The sequence below is a fragment of the Mus caroli genome, chromosome 1 (genome assembly GCF_900094665.2).
Source record: "Mus caroli chromosome 1, CAROLI_EIJ_v1.1, whole genome shotgun sequence".
Taxonomy (NCBI): domain Eukaryota; kingdom Metazoa; phylum Chordata; class Mammalia; order Rodentia; family Muridae; genus Mus; species Mus caroli.
Genome location: NC_034570.1, coordinates 105,840,747 through 105,855,030, shown reverse-complemented (window position 1 = coordinate 105,855,030; position 14,284 = coordinate 105,840,747).

The following is a 14,284-nucleotide window of genomic DNA, read 5'->3' as shown; positions in this document are numbered from 1 at the left end:
ACACACACACACACACACACACACACACACACACACACACAGAGAGTAATAAATAAAAAACAAAGACTTTTTAAAATTAAAGATGTACTAAGCCCATAAAGAAATGGAAAACTTGAATAGAAATGCTGTAAGAAACAAAAGCAGAAAGGACAGTTAAAAGGCAAGACTATGGAATATGTCTATGAACTTGGAATATGTCTGAGCTGTTAAAATATGAATGTGTGAGATCTGGAAATTCAATTATCAGAACATATGTGACAATGTCTGATATGGCTCCATTGCCTTGTAATCCCAGACTGGATAAGGAGAAGACAGAAAATCCCTGGGGCTTGCTGACCAGTCTAGCCTTTTGGTGAGTTCCAGACCAGAGAGACACTATCTCTTTTTCTTTTTTCTCTTGCCTATGTACACATATACTAGTGCATAAACACATTTTAAGAAGACAAGACTTGGCTCTGAGATTGTCAAAAACAATGCCAGAGAATTGCTAAGGAGGTGATCAACACTTGTGTTGTAATTTTTATTGGGTTTGATATCCATATGCTATGAATAAGTTAGTGTTAAAAGCCACCAAGACCTTTATATTGGGTCAGTGTCTAGAAAATTCTATTTAAAGAGCTGTATATTATATGCCCTCCCAAATGCAGCTTGTCTTGTGCTAGTGGAGAAGGTAAAATGTAGACCAGAATGGAGAAGGTAAAATGTAGAAGGTAAAATGTAGATCAGAAAAGAAGATTATGTCTCAGTGATCATCCCTGACTACACATTAGATTCCTGCAAGTCTCTCTCTCTCTGTCTCTGTCTCTGTGTGTATGTGTGTGTGTGTGTGTAAATGAATACACATTTGTATAAATGGGTGAGCTGCACATGCATGTTGAAATCAAAGATAAATATTAGATCTTACTTCATCTCTTTGCCTTGTGTTTTAAGCCTTTCAGTGAACCTGGCACCGTCTAGGCTCCTTAAAAGAGCTCTAGGTAGCTTAAAAAAACAAACAAACAAAAAAAAAAAACAAAACCAAAAACAAAAACAAACAAACAAAAAAAAAACAAAAAACAAAAAACTATGCCTAGAGTACTAATGGATCTGAATCTCAACAATTTGGAAAACTTCCTGGTGATTCTGATGCATGCAGTATTTGTGTCCCACTGAGATTGAACAGAGAATGCTCTACACCTTTCAGTTTGCATCAGAAATATCTGCCTGTTTTGCCCAGACCTGGCTGCTCACTCCAGCTGTTCATCAGGCCCAGAGTCTTGGTTGAGAGCAACCTGGCCAGAATGCAACTTTTAAATCCTTCAAATAGTAGACAAAACTCTCGTTGTGACCAAAACAGCAAAGCATACATAATCAAATGAATTCAAACTTTTAGAAAAGAAGATCCAAGTCCTGAAAACTTCCACACTTTATTTTTTCATTTTTGCTCTTTGGGTTCTGGTTGTCAATGTATTTTTCCTTTCCTAAATGCACTTAGTCCTGTGAAGACAGACAGTGCCACCCACTCTGACTCAATGTTTAATGATTGTCCTTAGATTCCACCTGCTCAGACTTTCTCTTATTCAGAAATCCAAGCTACTTTAATCTAATTGGTACTTCCAAGGAACACTCTTGGGCATTTACAGTGACTCAGGTTGTCCTGTCATGAGGAGCACTAAAGGAGGAATAAACAACAGAAATTTCCATGTAGGCCTGAAGAATACTCTGTCATTAAATTGCTTGCAACACCAACACTGGGATCTGAGTCTAAACACTAGAAATCATGTAGAAATTATATAAAAGAATCATGCATGCGTCTAATCAGAATACTGCTGAGGAAGCCATGTGGATTTCTGGGTCTCTTGTTTAGCCAGCCTAGCTTAGAGGTAGCTTTTCAAGGTCCAGCCAAGTGAGAGATCCTGTTTCAAAAACAATTTGGATGGTGTCTGAAGAACCTGAGTTTGACATCTGACCCACATTCATGTACACACACACACACACACACACACTCACAAACACACACTAACATATACACAAATTCACTCAAACTTTAAATACATAGGAACAAGTACAAAAGAAAAGAAATTTTGAAAAAATAAATGTCTGAAGGACAGAAAAATTGTTACAATTTATCCTAATTATTTTCAAATGCTACTGAAACTGGCAAATTATGATGACAATTTTTTGATAATGCATCTTCAAATGAAATTGTCTTTACTGTCAAACCTTTCTAAAGACCAACTTACATGGGGCCAAATTGTTCTCAGTCCAATGGCTCATTCCTATCCATCACTGTCCTTCTTCCATTTTATTAAGCACAAATTCTTTCCATAAATCTCAAGACCTGGCTTGAAACTAATACAATTCTTCCAGCCAGATCTCTGTGGTCCCCCCACAGTTTCCTGCTGAATTTTCTCAGAACCCTTAATGCTCTTATCCATTTGTTTGTGGCTCTGAATCAACTCCAGTTCTGCATGCTTGAGTGCCTGCGCACTAATCTCATGCCCCTACTGTGCTGCTAAGCTTCCTCAGGTTGCATCAGCTAACTCTCTTTTGTGTCTTTCACAGCATGGAACACATTGCCAGTCCTCAGTCAATACATATTGAATGAAGCAGAGCAAATTCAGTAGAGCCTTTTGAAAGCCCTTCTACTCATTTGTGAACTCAGTGTCTCTGCACTTCACCAGGGTGAGCTTCAAAGGAGCTCTGGCATTGTAGATTAGCATGTCCTACAGAGGGAAAGTAAGGAAACTGTGTTCCAGAGGTATGGGCCATATGGACAAGCAGTGGAGAACAGCTGCCTCTGCACAGATCCCCCGAGAACCTACGAAGGCTTTCCTGCCACATTCCTCAAACCTGTGTCATACCAAAACGTAAAGGAGGGACCCAGACAAGTGGAAGTACCAGATTGATCTGTGGCTGCCTACACAGGCTACACTGATAAGGGCAGAGGGATCCCTACTGGGCAAAACCAGCAAATTCTTAGCTGTGGTGGTTTTTGTTGTTCTTGTGGCATAATCTATACTTGTCTGGGAGATGTTCCTACCCAGACCCTGCCTAGGATCTGGGCAGTGTCTTGGTTGCATTCTTGTGGCAGCAGTCCATAACTGAGCCCCTAGGCAAATTAGTGGAGAGAGGCCTTTGCAGCAGTACCTCTCTATTCCTGGTCCTGGATACTATGTGGCTGGCTGCTAAAGGCTCCTACTACTTTGACTTTCTCCCCACCATAAAAGGCCATACCTTGAAGTGTGAGCAGTAATAAGCACTATCTGCCTTAAGTTGCTTTTGTGAGGATAATTTATCACAGGCCCAAGAAAAGAAATCACCACAAGATGAAGTAGGTTTTATAGAACAAGTACTAGAAAGCCTTGGGAAGAAATTACAACCTACATTAAGAGATGACCACAGAGGAGAATCTGGATGCCAATCAAAGCCAGAATCTACACAGACTCAAAGAAAAATAAAAAAGGTGAGTGTTATCACATAGCTGAAGGTAAAGGGGCAAGCACAAGGGAGTGAAACTCTTACTGTAACATTGTAAATATGGTAAGTGAGGAAATAGCATAGATCATAGAATACTTGACTTGCAATCATTTGAAATTATCTTCAAAACTCAGCACCCATTTAAAAAGAAGGTTATGCACGTTGGCAAGCATCTGCATCCTCAGCTCTAGAGAGTAAAATATAGGAGTATCCCTGGGGTTTACTGGCTAGCCAAATCAGTAAGCTCCACATTGAGTGAGAGACTGACTCAGAAAATATGGTATACAGTGCTAGACTAGACACTCATCAAAAACTCAGGCCCACATACATACATATACAAGCTTGTTCATACACACCATTCTCACTTACATATATACACATAAATACACACATAAACATGCTGAAACTTGGCAAAACTAAATGGATGAAAAAATAAAGCAGTGCAGCTGGATATTTAAGGGAGAAGGTACAATTTGTATCAGCAAGAATTCTTTGCAGGGATCATACTAAACTTGTTTACAAGAAGTTCCTTAATAAGCCACTTTAGATATAAGCTGTAGGCTGTAGCAAATTACCTATACATCCCAAGAAGACTTATTCTACAAAACAAAAATTGATGAATGCTAATTCATTGCATAACCAGTTTACACCAAACTTTCAAAAGACTTATATAAAACTAGTTCTTAGCAGTTTACTACAACTATTTTATAGTACTCTACCAATGTTAAGAATCTAGAGTGGTGTTGTCCCAATGCTTGCCCATTAGAACGTCTTGTAACACTTACAGGTGTGGTGTGAAATGTATACCTTGGTGATCTCTGTATTTTGGCAGATGATATATTTTCATTGTCTCCACTGCCTATTCTCTACCTCCTAAAACAAGAAGGTTTTAAGGAAAATTTCAAACAGGGATTGGTGGTTCATGTGTGAAATTCTAGCATTTGCAAATTTAAGGCAAGACAACTGCTTCTAGCTCAAACTCAGTTTTGACTACAGACTATGTTCCACAGCCTGTGTTACAGAATGAGACCTTGTCTAAAAAGTTAAATGCACAAGAAGAGTAACAGAAAGAAATTAGCAGAAAAGAGAGAAGGAAGAAGAAATGGGTGGGGAGTAGAAAAGCAAGAGCAGAAAGATGTGACCAAGGGTAAGATGAAGATGAAGAGGTGGAGAAAAATAACTTAGAGGAAGGAACTACATCAGTATTTTTTTTCAATGACTACTTTTATTTTTGTATGGGAGTTAAGCATCTGTGTGGCAGTCTGGAAAACTTGTGAGGGTTGTTTTCTTCTCTTGCCACTGAAGTCTCAGGTGAGTCACAAAATCAGGTTGTCTGTCACCTTCACAGTGACCTAATAATTTTTATAGCAAATCACTCTTATAAGAACTGGTTCTAATACAATAGAAAGCGGGGAATAGTCTTAAATGTCTTAAGCACAGGAAAAGACATACACAGCATAGGAAAAAATATCAACAATAATTTGTACCTTGTAAACTGAAATGCTTCTGACCATTAAAGAACACTGTCAATAGGACAAAATGACAGCCTACAGAATGAGAAAAAATTTTACCAACTACACATATTATATAGGACTAGTACCTGGAATATCTAAAGAAGTGAAAAAAATCTAAACATCAAAAATCAAAGAACCTAATTAAAAGTAGGGTACAGATATAAACAGAGAGTTATCAAAAGATGAAACACAAATGGGTAAAAAACACAGAAATGTTAAAAATCTGTAGTCATCAGGGAAATTTAAGATCAAAACTTCTTGGAGATTTCATCTTATATCAGTCAGAATGGCCAAGAACAATAAAAGAAATAATCGTTGCTGCTGTAGAGGATGTGGACTAAGAAGAATGCTCTTTCATTGCTACTGAGCCTGCAATTTGTATAGTCACTATGGAAATCAGTGTGGTGTTTCATCAGGAAGCTGGAAATCTACCTCAAGATTCACTTATATCACTCTTGGGCATATACCCAGAGGAATTTTATCCTTCTACAAACACACTTGCTCAATCATTTTCATAACTGCTATATTCATAATAGCCAGAAATTGGAAACAAACTAGATGCCTGTTAGTGGGTAAATAAAGAAACTGTGGTACATTTAAAGAATGGAGTATTATTGGACCATTTAAAAAATGAAATTATGAAATTCTGGGGTAAATGGATGATACTAGAAAAGAAATTAATATGAGTGAGATAACCCAGATCCCAAAATATAAATATGGTATGTATTTCCATATAAATGGATGTTCACTCTTAAATAATTATAATGGTATACTCCATATAATCACCACAGGCAATAGACAGAATAAGCAGTTGGAGGGGAGGAGGTGATATTGATCTTGCTAGGAAGGGGAAATAAAATAGATAATTTTGTATGGATTCTATAGGGTGGGGGATTGTAAGGCAAGTATCAAACAGGAGTGAAGAGGGAAGCAAGGAAAGAAACTCAGGGAGAGTCAGGTAAGGCTAAGGGCCATTTGAGGGGTCATAAAGGAAACCTGCTACAGTAGAGGCTTGCTAAACTATCTGAAGGTGAAATAAAATCATCAAATAGCAGGGAAGACAGGACACCAACTGGACATCTCTCCTCATCAACTGCAACATTCCAATCCAGGAGTGGATTACAAAAATTAACTTCATTAAAACAGCTCCCAACAAACATGCTCACAGGCCAACCTAATACTGGCAATCTCTCCCTGAAACTCTCTTTCTAGGTGATCCTAGGTTCTGTCATGTTTACAATTAAAGCTCACCATCCTTGGTAAGAAAGAAGCCAACAGGGCAATAGAGGGATCAGGAACACGAAGATAGATGGAATAAATTTATTTGTATATACCTGTCTGGATGCTGTCATGTTTCTTTCTTGATGTTAATGAACTGTACTGCTAAACATGTACACCAAACGTAATTAACCGTTGTCCTTTATAAGTGTTGCCTTGGCCATAGTGTCTCTTCACAGCAACAGAAACTCTAAGATTATAAGTATGAAATTTTCAGAGAATAAGAAGAAAATAAAATATTTAAAAGAAAGATCAGAGCACACAGTTATTAATGTCTATAAGTTTTTTTTTTCTTCTTCTTCTTCTTCAGAACTGTGGAGAGGAGTGCAAACAGAGAAGATATAAATGGTAGACAGAAAGAAATAATTGTAGTATTCAAGATTTTCTAGATGAATTGAACCAATAGAATGAATATTTATTATAAAAGGGGATCTATTAATTTGGATTATGTGATACAGTCTGAGTAGTCCAAAGCTCAGCTCCCACAGAGTAGAGACAGAGACGTCAGCACTTGCTCTGCACTTGAGACTGGATGACTCAGAGTACCAGTCTGATACCAATGGCCTGGAGGTCTCCTGAAGAACTGACGGTCATCAGTTTTCATTGGAACACTGAGGAAACTGAAGGACTTCTGAAGAACTGGTGGTAGTCAGTTCTCATTGGAACATTAAGGAAGCGTGTTTCTAGTATTGATAAAAGTACAATCAATATAACCACAAGAGGTTAGGTATAAATATAAATGTACAAGTAATGGCCAGAACAGAAATGATGTATATGTGCCCTCACAACTGGAAATCAAGGCAGGAAAACAGAGAGCCCTGCTTTCTCCCTGGACCTCCTTCCCACTGGGCCTTCAGATGATGCTCCCACACTCTGGAATGTGTCTCTACTGTACCTAATCCTTCCTGGAAGTGTGTGCCAAGTAGCAAATCTCTTAGTGGATTGCATATTCAATCAGGCTGACAATAAAGGTTAGCATTCAATTAGAATCACTTCCCCTGTCCTTCAGTGCTCCCTGCATGGAGTTCCCCCACAGGACTTGGAATACATGGAGCCACTGGAGGAAAGAGATGTCCCACATTTCAGGTGCCTCTGGGATGTATAATGGATCATTTTCAAACCTGCATCATATACTTATCACAGCCACTGTGTCCTTCTTATTCCAGTTCACAGGTATCCTGTCTCTGCTGTCATTTGCCAAAGACAAAGGAAATTAATTGCTAGGAAGTAAAACAGAGAGGCTGCTACTACAAGTGTGTAAGGTTAACTCTCATCTGCCTTTATCTGCTTACGGCACTATCGTGGACCAGCATTCTGGAAGATATGATAAATGAGCCCATTTTTCTTGTAGACAATGGACTTTCTAATCAGTTAAGACCAATTTTTTGAGATGTAAGATGGTATTGGTATCCCTGGTGGCCAGTTCACACTAGCTTGAAGGCAGAAATAACAAGAGGGTCGGGGAAAGATTTTGTTTTGTTTTGTTTTGTTTTGTTTTGTTTTGTTTTGTTTTGTTTTGTTGTTTGTTTTTTCTCTCTCTGTCTCTCTCTCTCTCTCTGTGTCTCACTGTCTCTGTTGCTGTATCTCTGTAGTTTGTTTTTATTTTTGCTTTTTTTTGTTGTTCATTTGTTTGCTGATTTGTTTTGTCTCTAGTCTCTACATAGCTCTGAAGGTCCTGGAACATAGTACAGAAGAAGGTGACCTAGAAATCAAAGAGATCTACTTGCCTCTGCCACCTAAATCATGTGCTTAAAAGCAGCATCACCATGGCCAGCTGGGGGAAGATTTTAGGGTTTGTTTGTTTGTTTCAATTGAATTCATACATATGTAGACACAAAAATTCTGCTCTCAACTAGAAAAGGTAAAGAGATAGTTTATTTTGGATTCAAATTGAATGCCTATGTCCTGGGAACACAAATTTAGGTTACCCTGAACACCTTCTTCCAAAGTACTAACAATTTCATAAAATTTCAGGGTTGGGGGACAAAGTTTCATAAGTTAAGAGACTTTTCAAACTTGATAGAAATGTCAGGAAGGTAGATTGAAATAATGTGATGGTGGAGAGGGTGAGAAACCTCTTCTATGGGCTTCAAATGCTAGGTAGTAACATTATTAGAAGCTAGTGGTCTGTTAACTTTTCATCTGCTAGTTACAAGGATGTTATGTCAGACACAGACCTACACAGGAATGGATAAAGATAGATAAGATCAATTGTAACTTGTCCTGTGCTTGCAATATTGCAACTTTCCACCATTGTTGAAGGTCTAACAAGTAATCAACCTTGCTGAACATTTAATAGACAATGATATTCTTTCTACAGACTTTCATACACACTGAGCAGAAATAGAAAGAAATTAAACAAATCTGAAAAGGCAGAGAAGAAAACTCAAGCTATCTTCATAGCTTCGTATTCACTCAGTCCAGCATCCATTGTCAGGACATTCAGATCTGCTGGACGTGCCAGAATCCTCAGGTTATGACAGAAGAAGAGGCCATAAAGGGAAGGGAATCAGTATTAACATTTGAAAGAATCTAGTTTGCACAAAAACTAGAGACCTCCCCCGCAATGAGGGCTATATGTAATAAAATAGACCATGCTCAAAATCAATTCTGGAAAACCATCTTTGGAAAAGAAGGCATGGTTGACCTGTAAGGTTCAGGACTCTTGAGGCATATGGCATTTGAGCCTTAAATTTACCATAGTTCTCTATGCCACTTTCACTCTGAGGAGTCCTTTTCTCTTTCATAGTAAAATGTCTCAGAATCCATCACTGTCCATGTGTCCCTGAACTACTCATTCTAGGACACAGAAATCTGGAAAGTTCAGCAGTCCCCAGTGACTGGAAATTTCAACTCCAAACCCATATCCTCATAAATAAGGTTATGGATGTGAGAGCAATCTGGCTGTGATGTCTGCCACCCTATTGATAGGGTTGATTCAGCTGATTTAGCTAAGTAAGCAAGGATCTCCTCCAGAAGCAGCAGGATATGTCAGTGATTGACATTTCCCAATGAGTAGCTTTTCTCCCGCTAGAACTTCTAAATAAACTCCCAAGGAAGCAGAAACCCATAGAGCCTCATATTGTATGACTCCTTGATTGGAGGATGGAAAGTTGACCTGCTTAAAAGCTTTTGTGCCATGAACAAAGGACAACATTACATTCATTTCCTCAAAGCTGAAGATGATGCTATAGCCTAAGGAGAAATAGATTCTGGTGCCTGTTGTGAACTTTGATTATTCAACAAGAAGTCATATGCCCAGAGGAAAGAAGACACTTCCACTCACTTCCAAGCTTTTATTAGGTTTGATTTTCATGTACCTATCATTCAAGAATTCCTTGGTGGCATTTTTTATTATTTTCAGTTTATAATTTTTATAGTTATCATAATTCCTTTTAATTTTCATTTTCAAAATAAGCTTTCTAAAATATAACTGCAATTTAAGACAACACTCAAACTCCCTTGCCTCTTTTTTTTCCCATTAATGCAATTATTTTAACAATAAAGCAAGTCCATAACCCATTTTCACAGAGGTGATGTAAGAAGAGAAAGGACTTTGGAATAGTGTGGAGTAGACATTGAGTAAATATTAGTTCCCTTCCATCCATGAAAACCTGGCATTTTCTGGTGAGTAACAAATTATTCTAAAGACAAATTTCTACCAATAGGATCTTTATGTAAAGTGCTTGTTGGTATTCCTCAATATTTAATGGATAAAATGAAGACTTCAGAAACAACCATGCTTCGCAAAGCCTTGGCTCCTGTTCATGTTAGGATTAGGACTCTGAGCAAGGTAATGTACCACTCCCATCTTAATTAGGTATTCTACTGCTGAGAAGAGACACCATGACCACCCTAATAAAGGAAAACATTTAATTGGGGCTGGCTTACAGTTCAGAGATTTAGTCTATGATCGTCATAGCAGAAATGATGGTGGTACACAGGCAGACATGTTGCTAGTGAAGGATCCAAATGTTCTACATCTAGATAGGCAGGCAGCAGGAAGAAAGAAGAGAGAGAGAGAGAGAGAGAGAGAGAGAGAGAGAGAGAGAGAGAGAGAGAGAGAGAGAGAGTTCCTTGAGCATTTCAAACCTTAAAGCCCACTCTCAGTCCCAGTGACACACTTCCTCTGACAAGGCCACATGCCCTTTAACAAGGACACACTTCCTAATAGTGCTACTCCATGGTGTCCAAACATTCAAACCTATGAGCCTATGGGGGAACATTACTATTCAAACCACCAAAAGAGCAAACTTATTTCCTCATGAACAAGCAGAGAAATTTAATTATACTTTGAAGAATATATTTAAGGTGAGGTCACATATAAGCTTGCATGTGTGTGTGTGTGTGTGTGTGTGTGTGTTTGTATACATATATGTGTGTATGTCTATGTCTATGTATGTATTGTCTATACATGTGTGTCTGCATGGATGGATGGATAAATTTGTGCATGCATGTGCCTATGTGTGCATGTATGGATTTTGTATATCTGTATGTATTTGTGGATAGATGGGTATTCGTATGAATGTGTATATGTGTGTTCCTGTATACCAGAGGCTTTCCACAAAGATCTCTGATCATTCCAGATGGGAAGGGGAGAACAAGACAGCTCAGTCAGTCAACAGGTTCTACAGGGCAGGAGTAAGGATTAAAAAGAAAATAGAGAATTAGACAACATTGTAGCATGACCCCAGACACTTCTGAGACTGAGGCAGGTTTATTTTTTTCTCAATCCACTTTTATACCATTTTGATTACATGCAAATAATAAAAGTTAGCAGTACAATAAGGAACAAGGAAGGCAATAAGAAAAGCCTGGTGATTACTCCTGTGATAGTTGTTTCTAAGGGCTTGTCAGAATGACCAAAATATCTGAGCCCACTTTTTTGTCCAAGCCCCAAATCAGACTCTTGATTGAAGCCTACTTCTTCTGTTTCACACTAAAATTAAGATTCCTGCCTGAAATTACTTCCCTGTTATAGCCTTAAATTAGATTCTTACCTGAGCTTACTTCCTTGTCATGGCCTAATTTCAGCTTCCTGCCTGAAGCCCATTTCCTTGTCTTTGGCCAATATCAGATTCCTGCCAAGAACCCAGTAAAGGCTATTCACACCTCTCCATTTTTTATTTCATAAACAAGACTGCAACTGTCTTGGGGTTCAGACAAGAATGCTTTCCTTACCTGTCATAGAATATATTTTATCAAAAGCAGTGCTATTCTCTATTAGTTTGGTAAGGCTCTGTACAGAACTTACCTATTGTTGGTTGTCAGGCAGTTAAATTAGAATCTCTGTCTGGGGGTCATTTTTAGTTTCAAGCCACGTATTTTTGCCTCCAATGTGTTGATGTTGTTAAAGCAAGCTTTATCACAATGGTCAGGAATAAAATTTCCTAGGACAAAAAGGGCTAATGATTAAGACATATATGCCATTCTTGAAGCTTGACAAAGACCACAGGCAATGAATAATTTTATCAGCAGTATCTGCAGCATCAAAGCTCAGTAGAGCAGCATTTTTTTAAAATTAATACTCTCAGTAGCAAAGTTAAAACACCCAAAGATGTGTTAGAATTATGCCAAATACCCTGCAAGTGACATTGAACTTTTTCCCAATTATAGTGACTAACATTGTAAATTATAAAAGTAACACAATTCCACTGGTATTTAGCATGACACACTCAAGATGACTTCTTACTCTTAAATGCTGAACCTTCCCTCCAATAATTTGAATATTATCATAAAGTGAATCAATCTATTGTTCCAAATGCCTATCTAAATCTTCTTGAATACACAGAACATTAGTAACAGTTTTTCCGAAATTATTAACAAAAACATTTGTCTTAACTTGTGCCAAAGCAATTGCAGAAGTAGTGGTGTCATCTATTAATGTAATTAAAGTAGCAATACCAGCAATAATCAAGACCACTACCCTCTTGCTTCTGCTTAAAGCCTGATTCACTTCCTCTAGTACTTGAAAGATTTTCAGAATACCAAGTTCCTGTAATATTCAGAGGCAATAAAACAAAAGCGAGTTGAGTTCATAGACCACCATAACAGACCTGCCAGATTTCAATGCTTTAGCACAATTAGAAAAAGTACAATCAATACAATTTACATTGAATACTGCAGAAGAAACAAAAGAAATGTCATCATGAACAATTAATAAAAGATTGGGAGCTTAAGCATATGCACTAACACTTGTTTGAAATCTAGATCCTATCCCAATTTTATCTATTGATAACATTTTCATAAAGAACTACAACTAACTTCCAAATATGTATCTAAAAATATCCAGAACTAGCCTTCCAAAATAGAGACTGTAATTTCCTTTTTTCCAATATTGGATTGATTTCTAGACAAGTCCATGATTGAGTCCAGAATAACTGGTCACGTTAAAGGAAATAGAAGAGTCATCACAACTTCCCTGTTTGATTAATTTTTCAAAGGCAGTTCCACAGTTCCAATTTTCTCTGTCCACAACGTCTAAAAGCTTGAAGCAAGACAGCTTACCCAATTCGGGATATCTAGGCAAGCAATAGTGGGTTAGGAACATATGTACAAATCAGCTTTCCAATCACCAACATCAAGTCACTCAACAAGATAACGGGTCAGCATCATTCTTTGTCTCAGCATCAACATGTTTCACCAATCACTCTGGCAGCTAGCATGCTCCTTCAGCATCCTACAGAAAAAAACACAAACATGCCCTCTTTCCCATATTAAATATCTGATCAGTACTATGCCCTATGCCAGTATGTGGATCCTTCCATTTCACCTAGGCATAATTATGCCTAGTTGTTGGGTACCATAGACACTCAGCAGAGACTTCCTTGGTGTGAAGGTTTGTATATCCTTGGACCAGGGAGTGGCACCATCTGAAGGTGTGGCCTTGTTGGAATAGGTGTGACCTGGTTGGAATGGGTGTATCACTGTGGGTGTGGGTATAAGATCCTCACCCTAGTTGCCTGGAAGTCAGTCTTCCACTAGCAGCCTTTGTATGAAGACATAGAACTCTCAGCTCCTCCTGTGCCATGCCTGCCTGGATACTGCCATGCTCCCACCTTGATGATAATGGACTGAACCTCTGAACCTGTAAGCCAATTAAATGTTGTTTTTTTTTTTTTTTTAATAAGACTTGCCTTGGTCATTGTGTCTGTTCACAGCAGTAAGACACTTGGCATCCAAATTTTTAAAATTTTGGAATAAAAGAACATAATTTAAATACATTTGTGGTATACAGGGATATAACTCCCTTTTTTATTTTATGAAGATATTGTTTTAAACTCTACAATACCTGTTTCTTAATACCTTGTCCTAGAGGAATATAAGGAATCCCAGTAATACTGGTAATATTAAAGTGTCAATAAAACAGCTCAAATGCTTGACTATAATAGCCAGTTCTGTTATCTGTTTTAATCTGATTTGGAACAACCAGCATAGAGAAAAAATATAAACAATGACTAATTACAATTTTTATTGCTTCTCCTGTAAAGGCAGTTGCAATTAGAAAGCCTGTAAAGGTGTCAATAGTTACTCATACATATTTTAATTTTCCAAAATCAGAAATATGAGTACCATGCATTTGCCATAATTGATTAGGTGTAAGACCTCCAGGACTAATCCCGTTACACTGTATAGGTATAAATTGAGGACGTTCAGGACAAGTCTTTACAATTTGCTGAGCACATTCTCTAGAAATACAAAATTGTTGTCTCCAAGCTATTACTATTTTGATGATGTAAAGAATGAGATTACATGGCCTATTGTTCATGTGTAAGACCTATAATCTGCCTGGTATACAAATCTGCTGTGGCATTGCCCTCACTAAGGGTTCCAGACAACCCAGTATGAGGTCTTAAATGTTCTGTAGATTAAGGAAGAATATGATCTCTTAAAATGAGTTATATTTGTATAAATTGCAAAATTTGAGAATTAGTATCTAAAAAAGGAACAGTTTCAAGTATTTGCAAACCATAATCTATATATTGGCTATCAATATACAAATTAAAAGCTTGATTTTTTTCAACATTTCAAAA